Genomic DNA, 19548 nt, shown 5'->3' with positions numbered 1-19548 from the left:
AAGGGGGAAAAAAAAAAAAAAAATAGGAACTGCGGAAACCTATTGCAACCCCTTGCCTCCGCCCGGCGCGCGCGCGCGCGCGCGCGGGCTGGAGGCAAGGTGGGCGGAGCGGCGTGCCCCCCGAGCCTTATACGGGTGGGGCGCGCGCCCGGGGGCGGGGCGAAGCGAGGCCGCGGCGCGAGCTCGAGTCCCCCCCCTTGGGCCCGCACACCTCTCACTCGCGGGCGGCCCTGCGGAGAAAACGTGGGAAAAGGCGTGAGTTTTGGCGGGACTGTTCGGGGGCTTCACCTTTGGCGTCTGTCACGTTTGTGGAGGCATCTTAAATTATCCTGAGTGGGCACGGAAAAAACGAAGTCTGCAAGGCACCGTGATAAAAAAGGGGAAGAAAGATGTAGAGGGAACTGACGCGGCCTGGTGTCGCCGGGAGTTCTGTCCTAGCCATTGCGAAGAAGCAGGGACGAGCATTTGGCTTGCTCCCCGCCAGCTTTCCCAGCCCGGCCCTGAAGCCGTTTCCTTCAACTCGGGGAAGACAGTGTCCCGGCGCCTCCCCTGAGCGTCCCTGAAGCGCGGGCGGTCGCCCTCCCCCCTCCCCCCTCCCCCCTCCCCATGAGCTGGGGCCTGCCTTGTGGGACGCGACGCGTTGCTGTGGCGGTAGCCATGGGGACCCGGGGCCGCCTGGTGCGCCATACGGGCACCTTGGCTCAGATTCACGCCACAACTGCAAAAATAACTGGGAAATGCTGAACTACAGCGCCTTGTTTTGGTAGAAGTTTTAGGGGACCCAGACTCTACAGTAGCTGGAATATGCAATTGTAATGCTTTTCAGTTTTAGCGCTAGAATAATTAAAAAGAGGACTAGTTGTTTTTCTGATGGACAAGTGATTCCTGATGTGATATTAAATATATGGGCTTTAACTGAGTTAATGATAGGGATTGGACAGTGATTTTTAGAAGAACCATTAACTGGCCTGTATACATCAACTCTGGAAGGCTTAATGAGAAACATCTATAAATTCATTTTTCTGTGTTGTTCTTAATAGCTGTTTAATTGTAAAAGGCAGAGCCATTCTCTTGAGAAGTACTGTTGAAGTCAGTGTTTTGACCTTCATGATATAAGAATTCAAACTTTGAAAAAGGAAAAAAAAACCTTTGTACAATTTAATGTATTCAACACAGAAGTGACTTTTAAATGGTGTTACATTGACTACAGACAAGTTGGACAATTTAGTCTTCCAATTTGTACAAAGCCTGTGCAAAGTGTTTAAGAAATGTGATAAAGCTTAGGACTTTTTGAAGCCTTTGGCAGTAATTGGATTTAACTTACCTTCAAAGCATCCCAAAACTTCATAAAATGTAAAATTATGAGCAATATCTCAAATGAGGATTTCGTAAGAAAAGAGTTTGGTGCGATTGGTCTGGAGATGTCAGCTCTGCTGAATTGTAAACTAGGCAAGTTATTACTAAATGCAAATTTCTTATCCCTAACATCTTTTCTACCTGTCATTTAGATGTGTTCAATTAATAGTAGATAATTTATGTGGAATTGCTTTAAAACAATAAAAGCACTACATACATTTTTATATTTTTATTTAGAATGAATGATTCCATTGGCACTTTTGCCAGTGATTAAACTGGGAGGATTGAGGCGCAGTGAGACACTATCTAGGGGCCTTGTAGCAGGATTAAGGAAGTACTGCTTCTATGTATAGAAAAGATCTTTGGAGTTCTTAAGCTATTTTCAGTCTCCAAATCTTTGTAATTGTATAGGCATTATTTGAAGAATGGAAGTAAAAGAGATTACTAGCCTATATAAGTTGAATTTTGAAAAATATTTGTATCTAAATATATTACATGTGTTTAAAAGCCTTGATACTCTTTCACTTAAGTTTTCTAGACTTTTACAAAGAAAGATAGTCTTCAAGAGCTTAATGCATTCCTCAAGGGGAAAAAAAAGGCTTAGAGCTATATGAGATAAACTCAAGAGTGTTCTAAGGTACCTATTAGGGTTTGGGAAAAGATCTATAAATGAATGTTAATGTATATTACCCAGCTATCTATGAATTACTGAATACTTTTGGCTAATGGATTGTGAGCTAACATCCAGAGTTCCTCCCCATAAGTTCAAATAATGACAAATAATGTAATTTCCAGTACATCATAAAATGTAATTTTACAATCACTCTTTTAAATGTATGCAATGGGATTAAATATAGTATTTTGATACCCATCATATATTTTTAAAAAATGAACTAGCTCTTTGATAAAGTTTTACATTACATTGCTATTATATTCCCTGCAGCAGTGGCACTCAATTAGGGAATATTGCCTCTCAGTGGGGTGGGGGGACATGTGGCAATATCTGGAAACATTTTTGGTGTCATAACTAGGGAGTAGGGGCTATTGGCATCTAGTGGGGAGAGGCCAGGGATATTGCAAAACATCCTACATTGCACAAGGCAATTCCCAACAACAAAGAACCAGTCCAAAATGTCAATAGTGCTATATACTATTGAGAAACTCTTAACCTACAAAATGCCACTGTTAGGTAGTAAGGTTTTAGGTATGAAAGTTTTATTGGTTATTCTTTTCTGCAGCAAAAAAAGTGTATATTTACATTTATTGCATATCTTGTGATCATAATGTTCTGAACGTTGTCAATTCAGAGAAATTTTTTATCATCACAACTGTTATTAGTATACAGCTGATCAAAGTATAAATGTCACAATTTTGAGTATTATAAAAAGTAATATTTTATTGAAATACATTTCTTAAGAGATTGGGTTTTTTTATCATTTAGGTAAAGTTTTCATGGATGAGTATTATTTATTGCTGTAATCTGACAGAGTTCAACATACATTCTTTTTCTCTTTTTCAGTTTTAGAGAGGTAAAGGCCAAAACATCTTGTTCATTTAAGTTGAGAGGAGTAAAAAGAATGTTATAAAGTAATGACATTCAATTCTTTTTATTCCTTCAATGTTGTATGCCAAAAATCATTACTGACAATGATCTATCAGAATATTCTTAATGATATATCAATTAGGTTCTCCAGTTTAGTCTGGTTTAGAAGCAAAGCATTGGAATCTCGACTTGGAAAATGATTCCTTACTGAGTCATTAATTTTCTCATTATTGACTGTTTAGTCCCCTGGTAGTTATGTCCTGGGACAGTGCATCATAGTAAATTTAGGATGGATAAGAGGTATTCCTTTTGTAAAGGCCAAAGGGGCAATTCTCTGTGTACTTAAGTACCCCAAACAGTGTCTGATATAAGTGGTTGTTTATTAGTAGTTGTTGGATGGGTGGATGGATGAACAGTTGAAGCAATGAACACTTTAGGATTAAATATTATTGTAGTAATCCAAACTAGAAATGACAGCTGATAGCAAGGAAGCTGGTAAGAACATTCTGGTTATATTCCGAAGACAGATGTAACAGAATTTACTCAAGGTTTGGATGTGAGAGAAGGAAAAGCATCAGCTATCACTGCATAGTTTTTGTCCCAAACTACTGGAAGAGATACCGTTTACTGAGATGGGGGAGATTGAGAGGAAAAGAATGAGGAAGATACAATTAAAATTTTCCATGTCCATTTACTGCAGTGCCACATTTGTGTTTCTAAGCTTAATTTAGCTGTTGAAACCTGTAGCTACCTATCAAAATATGAATAATAATAATATATATTACTTTCAGTCTAATTAAAAGACCTATGTCATTTTCCCACAAAATGATGGGGTCTTTTCCCTGTTTCCAACTCCAATACCTAAAATTCAAACACTTGACAATGTTAACTGTAACTCTTAATACTAAGTAATGTTAATTATCTCATTTATGTATATTAGATGTACCATAAGAACAGGTTTTGTAGTTAAAAGCTGTTCAGTGTTTCAATAGAATTTTAAGCACATTTTATTGTATTTTAAATCAATGACACTATACACAGGTGTTTTTTAGGACAGGTTTAATATCAAATAGTTAGCTTCGTTGGATGTAAAAAATAGACTTCTCAAACTCATAAACCTCAAAACCATCACTTTGTTTGAGATAATTGAATCATACAGTTTTCTGACTTGGTCAGAATAGTTCAAATTAGCTCAACTGCAACTGCAATTTATAACTATTGATGTATATTAATTCAGATTAACATGTAGTGTTACATAAGAGTTTTCTACCTTGACTACGCTAATCCGGAGAGGCACATTTTCTCTTAGTAAATTTTTATTACTTCTGTTTTTTTCCCAGTTTTTTTCAGCAGAGAAAGTAAGATATGCAAAGACAAAAAAATTAACACCATTTCAATGAGAGATCACTTACACACCCAGTTGTTAAGATCTTTTGAAAAGTTAAACCAAAACTTATGTAAATTCACATTATTATTATCTACTTTATGAGTTGGCATACATACTGGAAGTGCCTCATTCAGTTCCACCCAAGTACAAGTTTCTGAGGGTTTGGGTTTTCAGAGTCCAGTGGAGAGACGGGTACATACGTATTAACTTGATTACATGTTTGAGAAATACTGAGATATAAGTAAATATTAAAGATTCATAAATAAGGAAGAAATTCCTATAGCTATAGACATTATCTTTGCATTGATAGCACTCCTCTTAGGAGAGTAGGTTTTGTGCACTAGGATAATTTTGCTTCTTTTTCCCTTGACAGTCTCTTTTCCTCGTAAGCCTCACATTTTATGTCTCCTACCCCTCTGAATCTACTGGCTTATGCAACTGACGTTCCTGCCACCTCTGCTGGATGATGGCAGCTGCAGCCCATTGCTCTTTTTAAGCAAGCATGCCAGAAAGCTGGGAGAACCACAACTGCCCTTTTCAGAGCAACAGAATCTTCTGGGTAGCTAACGCTCGGACTTCTTTCTAAGTAAGGATCCCTTCACGGAAACCACATGTATAGGTAAAAGATCTGTTGTAGTCTTCAGCCTAATGGCTGTGCCCGTTATAAAGGTCAGCCACAGCTGAGGAAGGCCATTTATGTTTTGCACTTGGGTATCAAATGTAATGTGTATTTAGTTTTCAAAATTATGTGGTTGATATAGGTCGATGTTTTGGGTTTTTTCCTTATAAAAGGGTTTATAAACCCTGTAGGTAAATAATTAAGAATCCCATTTTGGGGACATAAAGATTCTGGTCACCACTTCCTGTGTGTGGGGTGTATGTGTATGGGAGGGCATTCCCCACATCAATAAGCAATTATCTGACACCAGCTGGATATCCTACAATTTGACTCAATTCTGACACTGTACGTCTGGAGAGAGCATCAGATTCCACAGGTTAAGGACTTAGTCCCACAAGACTGCCGTTTACTTCAGAAGAAATTTGTGAGCCCACGTTGTTACCTGTGCTTCTGATAACCAGCTACAAATCAGAGGTTCCCTCGACCCCCTCTTTGGGTTACAGGTTAAGGGGTCCATCATACAAGACTCCCCCTCCCACTTCAGAAGCCGGTCGTGTAAGTCCAGGTTATCACCTATGCTTCTTACCATATGCCCTCCTTGGGTTTGGTTAATTTGTGAGAGTGGCTCACAAAACTCAGAGAAACGTTTTACTCACTAGATTACTGGTTTATTATAAAAGGATATTACTCAGGAACAGCCACATAGAAGAGATGCATAGGGCAAGGTATGGGCAAAGGGCTCAGAGGTTTCATGCCCTCCCCAAGTGTGCCACTCTCCCGACCCTCTACATGTTCACCAACCCAGGAGTTCTCTGAATCCCATCCTTTTGGGGTTTTATGGAGGCTTCATTACATAGGCACAGTTGATTAAATTATTGGCCATAGGTGATTGATTCCACCTCCAGTCCCTTTCCTCTTGCCTCTCCCGTCATCACGGAGAGGGACTGAAAGTTCCAATCCTATATTCAAATTGTTTCCCCTGGCAACCAGCGGCATCCTTAGGTGCTCTCCAAAAGTCACCTCATTAACAAAAGCCAGCTGTGGTGGAAGGGGGCTTGTTATGAATAACAAGACACCCACTTCACCTTGATGGCTCTGAAGTGATTTAAGGAACTGAGGACAAAAGACCAAATATTATAACAAAAGGTGCTCACATTGCTCTCTGCTCAGGAAATTACAAGGGTTTGGAACTATGGGCCAGGAACCAAAGGCAAATATGTATTTTTTATTATAAATCACTATGTCACAGGAACTAACTGTAGAGATGTCTTATTATCCAGTATAATCTAATTACAGAGTATGGCCAGTAGAACTATGAGTTCACAATAGAGATATAATTGATTCACTGGTCCCTCCGATTTGACAGATCATCTACTACTTTTCTGTACTTCTTATGCTGTCCTATACTTTCCGTAGAAAGTGGAGGGGATGCAGAAACAAAGGAAAAGCAGTATAGCAAGAAAAGTAATGATAGCCTAAACAACAGTTCAGTGAAAAAAAGGAGTCCTAGTTCCTCCTCAAGGGATATACATAACAATCTGATGCTTTATCCCTTTTTTTCCCTTTTTTTTTTTTTTTTTTCTTCCAGGAAATAGTAAAGCTCTGGTTATGTTTTGAGAAGTTGCTACTGAACTGAATTTGAGTCTGCTTGCCTGCCTTGTAGCAAAGCCAATCTACTGACACCAGGTTGTGGTTAAGGGAACTACAGCATTTATTTTCAGGGGCCCAAGCAAGGAGAAAAGGCAGCTCATGTTCAAAAGACCCAAACTCCCCAATGGCTCTCATGGAAGGGATTTTAAAGGCAACATTTGGGATGAGGGTTGCAGCTCAGGGATTGTCTTCTAATTGGTTGGTGGTGAGGTAACAGCATGACCTTTCAGGAATCTTAACCGTCAGCCTTCTGGTTCCAGCCAGTCTGGGGTCTATGTGCTTGTGGTCAGCATGTAGTCCACCTTCTTCCACCTGGGTAGGGGGTCTTAGTTTCTGCACAACAACTGGAAGATATGCATCAGATCGTTATGTATCTCCCTGGAGGAGGAACTAGAACTCTTTTTCTTTTTCACTGAACTATTGTTTAGGCCAGGGGTCCCCAACCCCCAGGCGATACCTGTCCGCAGCCTGTTAGGAACCCGGCTGCACAGCAGGAGGTGAGCAGCGGGCAAGCAAGGGAAGCTTCATCTGCCGCTCCCCATCGCTCCCCATCACTCGCATTACCTCCTGAACCACCCCCCCCCCATTGCTCAAATTACTCCCTGAACCATGCCCCCACCCCGGTCCATGGAAAAATTGTCTTCCACAAAACTGGTCGCTGGTGCCAAAAAGGTTGGGGACCACTGGTTTAGGTTATCATTACTTTTCTTACTTTACTGTTTTTCCTTTGTTTCTGCGTCCCCTAACTTCCCTAATTAGTAACTATTTGAGTCTGCTCTTTGGAACTCAGGGAAGGCCTAGGAGACTAAAGTCTTTTTCTGCAAACAAGAACCAGGAGACATGGAGGGGTTTTTGTACCTGGGAGGGGCCGGAAGGATCCTGCTCAGTTTCAAAGTCAGGGATTAAAATCTTAAATCACATCAAAGGGATTAGAAATGTTACATATTCCTTTATTATAACTAAGCTTCCTTGAAGATTTGCCTGATACTTAGAAAATAGAACTGAAATAATTGTATAAGTAAAACATGTGTAGTGATCTAATTAATGATAAAAAAAATTATTAGAACTTGTTGACAAAGTAAAAATAGCAACTTAGTGGATTAAACTGAAATGTAAAAATAATTTATGTATTTATAAATGTTATATCATTCTAACATAAGGTAGTACCTAATTGCAGCTATTAGTTTGCAGACTCAGTAGTAAATACAGTAATTGACGTCCTAGAATGTATTTTAAAAGAAGCTTTAAACTCTATATAAGGGCAGATTTTATTTTGTTTTATTTTTGGCCACACTGCGCGGCTGGCGGGATCTTAGTTCCCCCGCCAGGGATCGAACCTGGGCCCTGGCAGTGAAAGTCCTAACCACTGGACCATCAGGGAATTCCCAAGGGCAGATTTTAATTCTTTGTTGGATTAGGTTTTGATTCCCAAGTCTTTAAGACACTAGTACTTAGTATGGAACTGTAGATAATGAAAGACAATTTAAAAAACAGTTAAGTAATCTTCAACATCAAGAGAGAAAAACTAGTTCAGTGTTAAAGTCTTAAATACCAAAGCAAAGACCAATAGTAAATAGTAAAAACTTTCCTATAAAAATCATTAAATCGTAACATGTATGTTTATTCATTTTTTGGAATGTTTGTTTGTACCAAAATGACTACCAATGAATTACATTTTCTTTACATTGTTTTCTCTCTTAAAACTGGAAGTAATTTCAAAGGAAATTTCAGAGAAAATACTAAGAAAAAATTTATTTTAAAAATTACTTTCAAATTCCACAGATATTTTTAAAAGTCACAGCGCAATGTGCAGGTTAATCCTCAGCAAGACTCTAGGTCAGCCTTCTACAGATCTCTGCAGTGCTTTCTATACATTATTATATCTCCTCAACATCATTATATCTTGCAAATTATAGAAAACTTGGCATCCTTAAACACCAAACTCCAGTTCCCTAATTTAGTGTGACTGCTGATTTCTGCTTGGGTACCCTTTCATATGATGCAACCTGGAAACTCCAGAAATAAGCTTGGGCAAAATAGGGCTTACCTTCCTTATTTCCTTTTTAACAGGGTCAGTGATCACTGTCCTGTGCTGACATTGCCCAGAGTCTGAAAACCATTGTTTCATATATTTTGTCCAATTTTCTGTTTGTTATGGCAGGAGGATAAAATCTGGTCCCTCTTACTCCACCATAGCTGGAAACTAAACTTACTTCAGAGTGTTTTAAAAAATTTTTTGAAATTAAATTCCTTGAGAAGGCACAAACTTTCCAGTTTTACCCCTAAACTACTCACCACTAAATATAGTTTTAGAATGAACAGTTTCACACACATTTATGCCACCTGCTTGGTCTCTAAAGTTGGCTGAGTTTGCAACTGATTTCTAGTGTCACCTTTCCAGTCAGCTTTCTCTTAGAGTTTTTTTTCTTTTACAACACTAGAGTTCCTACAGCTGTTCAAAGAAAGAGGACAAAAATAATACACAGGGCAGTCCAGATCCAAACAGAAAAGGATACTTTTGCCAAGGAAGCCACAAAACTTGTAGAAACCTGATACCTAGGTACATTTGATTTACAAAACAAAACTCTTAACTGCTCTAAGATATTTACATTCAAGATTCTTGTGGTTTTCTCAGGAACAATAGACAGATGACTTGATTTACTTTACAGGCCCACTTTGTGGCTTTCTTAGAACAAAGAAGCAATCTAAAGGTAAAGTTAACCTCTTAAAAGGCAGACATGCTTATAACATTTAAATGGCATTTTTCCCACTCTGTATTCATCAAGGATTCAAAAGCATCTTGCAGTCCAGTGTGTCACCTTTTTGCATAAATGTGGTGCAATAGAAAAATATTTGGTCTTTGTCCCCAGTTTCTCTCACAAAACCAAAATTTCTGGAACTTCCTTAATGGTAAGGCAGGCCCTTAGATGGCTTCTGGATGGGTTCTGGTCACCAGAAAGACCAATCCATGATTAGAAGCTCAGAACTTTTGTTATCTGAAAACAGGTTCGCCTTTTAGTGAGTGCCAAAAGACGCAACCAAGCCAAAGAGCAGGGTAAGGATTTATTACTTGCAGCAAGTAACGAGAACACCGGGGATCTTTCCCAAAGCATTGTCTCCCCAAACAGCAAAACTGAGGAAGTTTTAAGCTAAGGGTACATTCATATTCATGAAGGGGCTTGGGCAGTGTATGCATATTCATGAAGGGGCTTAAGCAGAGGAGAATTTAGCATTGAACTGGAGCAAAGGTTGACCAAGTCCAAGCTTTAGTTGATTAAAGTCATGAGGGTCAGAAAAGGTCAACATCATCATTCCTTAGGTTCCACCAGTCTGATGTCTCAGCATGAGTTACTGTCTTCCAGCTGGGTGTGGGCCTTAGTTCCTGTGGAACTCAAAGATATGTATCAGAGTGTTCTGTATATCCCTTGAGGAGGAACTAGGACTCTGTTTTATCCCTGAACTATTGTTTCTTGACTGCTTTTCCTTTGTTCCTACATTGCCTCACTTCTCTTAAGATCATTAATTACTGAGACCTGTTCAAGGGCGAACATTGTGGCCAGGCTTAGATCACAAAAGGACTTAGGCCAAAAATGGTTTCTTTTATGTCTAAAAAGCCATGCCTGATTCTCTTTCTCTGGGACCTCCTACCCTGTCTGCTTACACTTTCAGCCCTACCCTCCAACCTCCAGGAAGGGAGAGGGGCTGGTGATTGAGTTATTTACCAATTATCAATAATTTAATCAATCATGCCCAGGTAATGAAACCTCCTTTAAAAACCCTCGTCAATGGAGTTTGGAGAGTTTTTCAGTTGGTAAACTCACTGAGGTGCTGGGAGGGTAATGCATCCAGAGAAGGCATGAAAGCTTCACACAACTACCCCCATACCTTGCCCTACACACCTCTTCCATTTGACTGTTCCTGAATGATATCTTCTATAATAAACCAGTAGTCATAAGTAAATGCTTTTCTAAGTTCTGTGAGTTGTTCTAGTGAGTTACCAAACCTATTGAGAGGGCTGAGGGAACCCTTGAATGTTTAGTCTGCTGAGCAGAAATGTAAGTATTTTGGCACCCCATTTGTGGCCAGCGTCTCTAGTGGGGGCACTCTTGTGGAACCGAGACACCTGTGGATCCTGATGCTAACTCTGGGAGTTGGTGTCAGAATTGAATTGTTGGAAACCTAGTTGATACAGGAATTAGTTGATGTGAATAAACAGCAAGTATTTACTTTTACAGTGACAGCTGTTATGGGCTGAATTGTGTTTCCCCAAAATTCATCTGTTGAAATCCTAATCCCCAGTATCTCAGAGTATAATTGTAGTTGGAAATAAGGTCTCTAAAGATATAATTAAGTTAAAATGAGGACATTAGTGTGGGTCCTAATCCAATCTGACTGGTGTTCTGGGGAGGTAAGACTGAAAGTGAAGCAGATAGGGTAGTGGGGGAATCCTTGGAGAAAGAGAACCAGGCATGGCTTTCTTGACATAAGAGAAGCTATTTTGGGCCTAAGCAGGCATGGCTTTCTTGACATAAGAGAAGCTATTTTTGGCCTTAGTCATTTGCTTTTATAGAAGAGGAAATTTGGACGCAAAAACTGACACCAGGGGGTGTGCACACACAGAGAAAAGACCATGTGAAGAGGCAACAAGTGTGCAGCCATCTGCAAATCAAGGAGAGAGGCCTCAGAGGAAATCAATACTGTTGGCACTTGATCTTAGACGTCCAGCCTCCAGAACTTTGAGAAAATTAATGTCTGTTGTTAAAGCCACCCAGTCTGTGGTATTTTATTATGGCAGCCCCAGCGAACTAACACAATTTATTATGCCTTCATTTCTGCTGATTTTATATGCTTATTTCAGGCCTGAGTCTTTAGCCTGGAAATTTTAGGAGCACATTAACTAGTATCCCTATCTCATGCTATCCCAACCCAAGGATTTGAATCATAATTTTTGAACTTTAAAGCTCAGCACATAAAAAACCAAAAACTCAGCACATAAATCATATATCAGAATTAATAGTATGAAACATCAAATGGAGGAAAATTGAGAGCACAGAACAAAATACAAGAGTAGATGGAAAGCATAAAAGACAAGATCAGAGAACTGAAAGACACATAAGACCAACAGTGAGTAACAGGAGTTCCAAAGGGAGGAAGAGTAAAAGATGGAGTAGCATTTCATATAAAAAAATATAGAAAAAATGTTCCTGAACTGGAGAAAGACATTCATCTGCAGAATAAAAGATCTCACTCAGGCAGGATTGATGAATGAAAACGTTGTGGAAAATAAGACCATAGACTCCAAATTTTAAATAAGACTTTGTTATTTACTAAGAATGACATTGCAGAAAAGGAGGGGAGTTCCCATCAGCTATAGCAAAGCAACCATAGCTAATGTCTTAATACATCAGAATTATCATGGTTTATATTACACAGCAGTACAATGAAAGCCCAATTCCAAGAATTGCATTATAGGCAAAAGGGAAGAAAGGACCTCAGTGACAGTGAGAAAGGAAATATCAGCAGTCACAAATTAGCAAACAAAAATGACTACCTGAAAGATATGCCAATATCATGCAATTAGAAAGGGTCATAGAATCTACTCAATAATATCTTAAGGACCTGTCATTTTGTTGAGGTTTCAACTTTCTTTATTCACATGCTGACTTTTAATGCTATCTTGTTATGGACATATTAGAAATAATCTTAAATTTCTAAGTTCCAAGGATAAAGAAAAAAAGTCTGTCTTCCTTGGAAAAAGAATAAATCATGGACTTCCCTGGTGGCACAGTGGTTAAGAATCCGCCTGCCAATGCAGGGGACACGGGTTCAAGCCCTGGTCCGGGAAGATCCCACATGCCGCGGAGCAACTAAGCCCATGTGCCGCAACTACTGAGCCTGCGCTCTAGAGCCCATGAGCCACAACTACTGAGCCCGCGTGCCACAACTACTGAAAAGCACACTGCCTAGAGCCCATGCTCTGCAACAAGAGAAGCCACCGCAGTGAGAAGCCTGCCCACTGCAACGAAGAGTAGCCCTCGCTCGCCGCAACTAGAGAAAGCCCGCGTGCAGCAACGAAGACCCAACACAGCCCTAAATACATACATACATATATACATAAATAAATAAATAAATAAATAAATAAATAAATAAAGGTTTTAAAAAAAAAAGAATAAATCATGAATGAAAAATAATCAGACCACCTTGACCCAATAACTCTAACATAACTAAGATATCATTTAATTGTCAATTTCAAAGAAAGTTGTTTGGAACTATGCGAAGATTGATAGAATATATCACTCAGTAGTACAACTGAAGAAATAGTAAAGGAAAGGACTGTTATCAAACAGCAAACAAATGAAAGAAAATACAGCCCTCAAGACATGGGAAGATGGACTAGATGAAAGAGTGATGAGCTCTGACACATTTGTTACCTGAAGAGAAATCTAAACAGAGATGCAGGCTGAGTATGTAGAATATGAGTACAGACTGTTGATTCTTGAAATAGAAGTGGCATATGTGAGGAATCCCTGATAATAGACTAACTAAAGGTAATTATCAATAAAATATGCTCATAAATCCTAGCAGTTGGGGGGTGGGGAGAGGGCAAGTAAAAGTATTCTAAAGGGCTCATCCAGTAAAGGAGCAGAGCACCTAAAAACAGAATTAATTGGTTTCTTATTTTCATATAACCCTTTCATATGGGTTTCATGTTGAGTATATGAAAATGATAATCACCAGTTGAATGGAAAAGTATAATAAAATTTGCTAATTATAAAGAGGAACAAGATAAGTAATAGTAATGATCAGAGAGGGAACTAGTAAGGGAAATATTTAGAAGGAAAAAGGGAAAATGTTTAAAAATGCAAACAAAGTATAAGGTGAAAGGAATAAATCATAACAAATGTTTAAATTCCCCATTGTGTAAAACAGATTCTCAGATTGAGTTGATAAAAACAAAACCTATCAATGTATTCCTAAACACACACACACACACACACACACACACACACACTTAAAGCAGTGAAGAAATATTGGAAATAAAAAATAGGAAAAGAGATAAACAACTGCATACAAAAAAATGGAGGAAAGGCAACATTCATATCAGATCAAATAAAAAGGTTAAAAGTATTAAGATAAAGATTATGCAGTGATAAAGGTCACAGTTTACAAAGAGAATAGAACAGTTATAAGCCAGTTTTTAAGGTATTATCTCTCAGCTTCAAATTGACCCTTGTATATTTTGCTTTGTGATGCTGGAACTAGAACTCTGGAAATTGCACTTCTGATTTGTCAGCTTGCTCCCTGTTAAGCTCTGGCAATAGGGGGAAGTATAGGGTGATCACAGGACAGAAGGAGGAGGAAAAAAACTCTTCTTTTTCCTACTATCTTCTTCTTGTTCCTATTAGCATCACCCCAATAAAGCTTCACTCTGGCACTAACATTTCCTTTCAGCAGCAGCAGCTGACTGTAGTTTGCAGTCTTTCAAATATCATGCTGATTATGCCCCCTCAGGGAAACCAACACGAATGTTGCTCCAGCTTCTCTTAGAGCTGGATCCCAACTCCATGAGTCCCCTCATCTGAACTCAGAAATGCCAGCACCAGCCAAGCAATAAACACTTCTTTGGTTTCCCAGATCTAGATATGGTAGTTGCTTCCTGCAGTTTCTAGCTCTGTGATATTCAAGAGTTCTTTTTATGCCTTTTAGTTCTTTAACATCTAAATAACTTTTTTATATTAAGTCATCTCACTTAAATAACTGTGTGAGATTCTGAGAAGATGGTAATGGAGATGGTAGCATATGTTTGAGATCTTTTGAATCCCCACATAAAAAGACATTGCAACTAGATAACAAAGCCAAAAACAAACAAACAACAGGCTGGCTGTCCTCACAAACCCCAGAATACAAGGAGGTGGGACAATAGTCACAAGACCTGTGTCTTATCAATGTCTATGTAGGGGAAAGCAGTGTGAAGCCAAGGAACATCTGACGGACCTGAGAACAGAAAAACCCCACATGAGCTAAAAGTTATTCACTGGAAATCATGACAATTCAATTTGAGAACAGCAGCTAAAACTGGGAGGGTTGTAGCATATTCCAGTAATCAGACCTAAGTCTTAGAGTTGGTTCATTCCCATAAATTCTCATAACTGAGACTAGGGCTCACTTCAAGTACAAGGTCTCATACTGAAGAGAAACTGCTGGGATGACACAAATTTGTTCAGCATGAGAACAACTAAGACGAAGGAAAAAGAAGATCCAGAGAAAAGGGAGAAGGAAACGGAGCTGGTAACTGCACCAAGCAAGCAATTATAGTTTTACTAATGTAGTAAACTATAGAAAAGGGAGCTCATGGGAAGTTAGAAAAGCTATCTGAACCAAATCTAAGAAGTTATGCAAATTAAATCCATGTAAAAATGAACATTGGAAAACTATTGAAGTCAAATAACATACAAGTAACTATAAGAAAAGATGACAATAAGAAACAGAATAACCCTGCAGGCAAAGAAAACATACTAGAAAGACATGCTCAACGTGTATACAAACTGAAACATACCATTTCAAAATGAGCTAAGAGACTTAATGTTGCTTAATGAAAAGATACAAGATATGAAAATAAAAATTAGAATTAGAAAAACTCAAATTAGCTAATAAAGCTCAAAAAAGAAATAAAAGAAAAAATATTTCAGAACTGAAGAATAAATTAGAAGAAAAACACTTAACACACACATACACACACACACACAGAAATACAACAAATAATTCCTTACAAGAAATAGTAAATTAAAGGGAGGGAGTTTTTTTTAAAAAAAAAAATGAAGAAATAAAAAAAGATTTGAGGGAAAATGACAAATATTGAAGCTATAAAAAGAAGATTCAACATACAGATATAGGAGTCCCTAAAAAAAGAACATCTAAGGAATAGAACAAATATTAAAAACTTGCTGAAAAATATTACTGTGAAATATACATTAAAAGAGCACACTTTTACATGAGAATATCCAGAAGAACTAAGACCAAGAAATATTCTAGTAAAGGTATTGGACTTTAAAGGAAAAGAAAAAAAAATCATTGGGAATCTAGGCAAAAGAGTACATATTTCAGAAGGGCATCAAAATTATCAGATTTTTTAACAGCAGTGCTTTATGCAGGAAGAAATGGAACAACATATTTAAGATACTTAAATATGGGATAAAAAATAAGGATAAAACAAATGAGCAATTGTGATATATTCTAAATCTATCATTACTTGTGACCTTGAGAATAAGGATTCTCAGTGTGAAAAGAAAGATGTAAAATAAAAAAGGTTAATTAAAAACCCTGTAGTCCTGAATTTGAAAAATCCTAGGGAAAAAAAAGAAAAATCACCAACCAGTAGCAAATAGCAACCCTAGCTTCCAGACTATACTTTTGACATATCATTTTCTTTTGAAGGAAACCATAAAGGCTTCTTCAAGATATGATTGATTCCAGGTCTACAGCAGAAAATATACTAGAACATCTTGAAGTATTATATAGCAGAAAAACAATCAGAAATTACAAGGGTCATGTCACAAGGATTCAGAAGTCAAACTGAGGCTCTAATTGGCCATAGTTTGTATAAAAATTACAATAGATTGAAGCCAATCAGATATGTTTAAACTTGTGAGTTCATAATAATATTAAATAATATTTTTTAAAGATTTCATTGGTCACTGTGGTAGGCCTCCAGAGATATACAATTTTTACTGTATGTGGAAAAAGGGTCTTTGCAGATGTGATTAAGAATAGTTAGATGAAAAAGAAAAAAAGAATAGTTAGATGGTGGGACTTTCCTGGTGGCACAGTGGTTAAGGCTCCATGCTCCCAATCCAGGGGGCCCAGGTTCGATTCCTGGTCAGGGAACTAGATCCCACATGCACGCCGCAACTGAGGAGCCCTTGAGCCACAACTAAGGGGCCCACCTGCCTCAACTAAAGACCCAGCACAACCAAATAAACAAATAAATATTAAAAAAAAAAAGAATAGTTAGATGGGGAGATTATCCTCAATTATCCAGGTGGGTCTTAAACATAATCACAAGTATTCTTATGAGGGAGACGGAGATTTGACTACAGACAGAAAACAAGAAGGCCATATGATGGAAACATTGTCAAAGAGAGAAGATGGAGGAAGCACCTGGACATGGGATTCTCACCTAGAGTCTTTGAAGTGAGTGTGGCCCTGCTGAAACCTTGATCTTAGCCCCATAATACTCATTTCAGACTTCTGGCCTCCAGCATTGTAAGGGAACAAATATATGTTGTTTTAAAGCATCAAGTTTGTGGTAATTTGTTACAGCAGCCATAGGAAACTACTATAGTCACAAATCATTATCTTAAAAACAAATGAAAGGAAAACAGCAAGCATTCATGTCACCCTACCTAAGTGAACCATACCACTTGGTAAATGGTAAATAAGTTTGTGTCTTCTTATAAACTTATTTCAGCTAATAAAAACATTAAGATATCACTATTTCACAAACACCAATGAATTAATGAATCTAGGCATTGAACACAAATGGCTGCACACATCAAAACTGAGTGAAAACAAGCTATAAGTGCCTTCAGATGAAAATTATAGTCTTACCAAAGGGATAAAAAGGTAGTTTTATCAAGCTTCTGGATCCCGAAGACAGTTTGCAAGAAATAGAAAAAATAGAATATTTGAATTACACCATGAATATGTAATCAGCAAAATTCATACTGTGAGAAAATGGACAGGACAAACAGCTCAGTTCTTCAACAGACAAATAGTAAAGAATAGAAAGGGATGAAGAGAACACCTGTATATAAAAAGAGACTTATAAGACAATTCAAATTAACAAAAATGGGTAAGGTTCTAGGGATGCCCACTTCAGTGATTGAAAACCATAAAAACTCCAAGGAAATGAGTATTATAAAAGTTGGGAAACTAGATATGGGTGGGAGGGGGCTGTGTGAGGGAAAGAGCACACAGAGAAGCTTCTAGGATGGCTAGTCAATTTCTGTTTCTTGGCCAGAGTGGTAGTTACAAAGGTATAGTCTTAGACTGTTTGGGTTGCTGTAACAAAATACCACAACTGGGTAGCTTATACACAACAGAAGTTTATTTCTCACTGTATTAGAGGCCAGAAGTCCATGATCACAGCACTGGCATGGCTGGATGAGGGCCTTCTTCCAGGTCACAGACTTTTTCTTGTTTTCTCAGTAGGCAGAAAGGGCTAGGGAGCTCTCTTTTGCATCTTTTATAAGGCACAGTCCCATTTGTGAGGGTTCCACCCTCATGACTTAAGCACCTCCCAGAGGCCCCACCTACTAATACCATCACCTTTGGTGATTAGGATTTTGACATATGAATTTTGGGGGGACATAAAAATTCAGACCATAGCAGGTATTTAACCTTATAATAATTCACTAAGATTCATTTTCTTTTGTGTTTTTTTTCTGTAATTTTATTTTATTTTACAATAAAAAGACAAAAAAGAAATAAAGTAAGTAAAAAGTACTAGACTGGCATACAACTAAAAAACTGGACAAAGTATAGGAGACAACTGTTTTCAGACTTCAGAAAACAGGCAGCACAAGGCTGTGATCCTAAAGAGAAGGGAAAGCACTTAAGTGAGTCTAGCAATCATTCTACCTTTCTAACTGGAGGCACTTTCCAGAATGAAAAGCAGGAAGGTAGAGCATAGACAGACCTGGGATATATTGTGTTCAGACCAGCCAAAGTGTAGTAACATTAGTGAACAGTCCAGGCATTCAGCAGAGACCCCAAAAGGGTACTACCTTAGTAACAAGGCTAAATTACATCCACATTAAGGCTAGTCTAGCACCTCACAAACAAAACTTTTTAAACAACCTCAAATGGATGAATAATTGTGTTACACAAAAAAGTCAGCATTCTTTAGAGGAAAACTAAAAATCCAGACTCAACAACATGAAAATTATCATATTCAGCATTGAATCAAAAATTACTAGACATGCAGGAAAAAGCAACTAATAACTAGGAATGCAATTAGTTAATAGAAACAAACCCATAAATAAAATAATGATATTAGCAGACACATTCTTTAAAATAGCAATTAGAAATATTTTTAAAGAATTATAAGAGGAAAGAAAGATATGAAAAGAGAACTAAAATGAACTTTGAGACCTGAAAAATATATCCAAAATGAAAGAAAAAAACAAAACAAAACACAGGAAACAATAAATGGGCTTAATGGCAGATTGTCCAGTGTAAAATAAAGAATCAATGAACTTAAAGATATAGCAGTTAACAATTGTTTAAACTAAAACACAGAGAGCAAAAGGGCTGAATATAAATGAACATATTCACTCTGTGAGCTATGGCACTATATCAAGTGATCCAACTTAAGTACAAATGGTGTTCCAAATGAGGGGAGCAGAAATTTTTTTGATGAAATAACAGTCAAATATTTTTTCAAATTTTAAGAAAATTATAAACTCACAATCCCATGAAGCTCAATAAGCCCCAAGTAGAGCAAACACAAGAAACCATACCAAGGGACATAAAATCGAATTGTTGAAAATCAGTGATAAAGAGAAAAATTTTAATGCACCAAAGATTAAAAAAGGGGGGGCATTGTCCATGCTTTGGAATTAATAAGGGTTAAAATTGACTTCTCATTAGAGACAATATCAGCTGGAAGGCAACGGAAAAACATCTACAAAATAATGAAAGAAAAAGAAAACTATTGATCAGATTCCATATCTAGTTAAAATATCCTTCAAAAATAAAGGCAAAAATAAAGACATTTTCAGACAAAGCTAAGAAAATATATCATTAACAGTCCAGCTACAAGCACTACAAAAATAAAGGAAGTTATTTTTGGCTAAATAAAAATATAGATGGAAATTTGGATCTGCACAAATATTCTTACAGTCCAATTAAAAGGTAGAGATTTTCAGACTGGATGGAAAGGCAAGGCCAAACTTTATGGTGTCCACAATAATCACTTTAAATATAAAGACA

General features: G+C 37.8%; 1 protein-coding gene across 6 annotated transcripts in view; it reads left to right on the top strand.

Annotated features, from left to right (window-relative positions):
- Positions 1–19548, top strand: part of SLC9A9 (solute carrier family 9 member A9) — a 685705-nt gene that overhangs the window by 689 nt on the left and 665468 nt on the right. For 3 of the 6 annotated variants that reach the window (XM_068546052.1, XM_068546049.1, XM_068546048.1), the window contains exon 2: positions 4660–4872. The gene's annotated coding sequence lies outside the window, so the exon portion shown is untranslated. Of the gene's footprint in view, positions 1–164; positions 256–4659; positions 4906–19548 lie in introns of those variants that run through there. The other 3 variants (XM_068546050.1, XM_068546051.1, XM_068546054.1) reach the window with 3 other exon arrangements.

Source organism: Eschrichtius robustus, chromosome 6, assembly GCF_028021215.1.
Source record: "Eschrichtius robustus isolate mEscRob2 chromosome 6, mEscRob2.pri, whole genome shotgun sequence".
Taxonomy (NCBI): Eukaryota; Metazoa; Chordata; class Mammalia; order Artiodactyla; family Eschrichtiidae; genus Eschrichtius; species Eschrichtius robustus.
Note: the sequence above shows the minus strand (reverse complement) of the source record. Positions and strands in the feature narration are given on the sequence as shown.